At 44.4% G+C, this 2247-nt stretch overlaps 1 pseudogene; it reads left to right on the forward strand.

Annotated features, from left to right (window-relative positions):
* Positions 1 to 1676: 1676 nt before the first annotated feature.
* Positions 1677 to 1794, forward strand: LOC124723813 (annotated as a pseudogene).
* The last annotated feature ends 453 nt before the right edge of the window (positions 1795 to 2247 follow it).

Raw genomic sequence — 2247 nt, forward strand, 5'->3', positions numbered from 1 at the left:
CGGGCATGGATGTGTGTGACGTCCTTAGGTTAGATAGGTTTAAGTAGTTCTAAGTTCTAGGGGACTGATGACCTCAGAAGTTAAGTCCCATAGTGCTCAGAGCCATATGAACCATTTGAACTAAAACATCTGAATTTTTATTATACGTGGCTCTGCACACAATGCGAGGTTTACGGCTCTCCTGGGCAGACGCATTCCATTACATCATCGCCCCTGCCCAGGCTTCTGCTGGCACTGCTGCAGGTATCGCCGCATTGTTCTGCTGTCTGCGCTATATGGCTATGGAGCTGTCTGGCTAGATTTACTAAGGGATGGTCTCGCCGCCAGTTGCTTTCAACTCCCTACAGTCCTCATTCCATGTAGGCTTTCACGGCCGGCGTCTTTATCAGTAAACTCTTCCGGGCTAAGTTGTCGTGGTCGATCTGTAGAACTTCTTCTCCCTGACGTTTCGTTCTCAACTACGGAGAACATCTTCCGAGGTGAGTCGACGACTGGCTGCTAGGAGCTGGGGCCGCCCCTTATATAGAGATCGTAGGGGGCGCCACCACACGTCCCTACAGTCCGTTTCTGTGAGCTAAGAATCATAAAAATACGTCATGCTTTTAATGCCCTACCAAGCTCCATCAACGTCTGCTCAGGCCATTAACTTTCTGGAGTCTTACTCTCAAGGAGCATCAGGTAGTAATAAAATCTTTAATAATTTTCCGTATGCGAAAAATAGGCGAGAGAGTAACTTGTCGTCTCTCAAACACATTGTGGAACTTTTTGAAATACCACTCCATTCAATACTGATCCGTTTTAATTGTCTGTGAGAATTAAATACACTGTGGAATTGTTTGTCGTTCCGATCTGTTCTGTGAATGCTGCCATTTGAAATGCTTTGTGAATTTTTACGTTCTTCTGCCCCACGCGCACGTGTATATCTCTTACCGACGTGAACCTTACATATTTTAGGTATAGAAATACTCTAAGTTATACTCTTTACTTAAGTTCTGGATAACTAGTGCATTGCACATGGATGTTTTTGAGCGCTTTGCAAATATGTGATAGTTCAGATAGTTTTCAGCAGGATACAAAATATTCTGATAGTTGGGATGTTTATGAACATAGAGAAAATTTGAGACTGTTTGGATACTTTTGTAAATGTTACTATAATGACAAATAGCACAAGTGAGCTAATTCCACAGTCTTGGATATTTTTCCTTAATTTTCTTGCCAACACAAGTGGGTTACTTCCACCACTTTCTGTATTTGAAATTGCCGCCACTGCTATCCGGGAATTTTAAATTTCCCGCCAGTGCCATCTTCAGTTTTTGAATATCCTTCCAGTACTATTTTCGATCCAGTGACTGAATCGTCGTCTAATGGTGGACGCCCCAGTTGTGGCCTGAGTAGATGTTGTACTCTAAAATTTACATGAAACTTACGTCGAATCAGAATACACTGTAATATTGACCTATGACTCAGCTGGTGTGAAAGTAATGACGCTACAAGCCACTTTGTTGAAGGCAGATCTCTCAGCTGGGTGCGACAGTCACGGAAAAATATCGTCGGATGTAGCATACAGAGGCTGTTGTAAACGTACTTATTTTGTACTTATCGCTGTATCATTTTTGTCTACTGGGAAGTGGGAACACCGATACAGCTGTATATTTTTGTGAACTCTACTTGTGTTAGGCAACAGCCTTGCCGCAGTGGATACAACGGTTCCCGTCAGATCACCAAAGTTAAGCGCTGTCGGGCGTGGGCTGCACTTGGATGGGTGACCATCTGGGTCGCCATGCGCTTTTGCCATTTTTCGGGGGTGCACTCAGCCTCGTGATGCAAATTGAGGAGCTACTCGACCGAACAGTAGCGGCTCCGGTCAAAGACAACCATCGTAACGACCGGGAGAGTGGTGTGCTGACCACACGCCCCTCCTATATGCATCCTCATCTGAGGATGACACGGCGGTCGGATGGCCCCGATGGGCCACTTGTGGCCTGCAGAAGGAGTGCTGCTACTTCTGTTGTCGTTTATGCAGAGAAGCCAAATAAATAAACATTTCTCACGGCATTTGTTTATTATATTCACTCTCAACTGTCATTTTAAACATTAAATGACGCGCTGAACCAGTAACCCTAGAGGAAAATACAACCAGCCGTTATAAATTCATCCCCACGACGTTCTTATTTAGAATTCTACATTATTACTTGGGGCTCGTGTTAATGCAGTTTCAAATGAACATAGGTAGATCGCAACGCATCG

This window comes from Schistocerca piceifrons, chromosome X, assembly GCF_021461385.2.
Source record: "Schistocerca piceifrons isolate TAMUIC-IGC-003096 chromosome X, iqSchPice1.1, whole genome shotgun sequence".
Lineage (NCBI taxonomy): Eukaryota > Metazoa > Arthropoda > Insecta > Orthoptera > Acrididae > Schistocerca > Schistocerca piceifrons.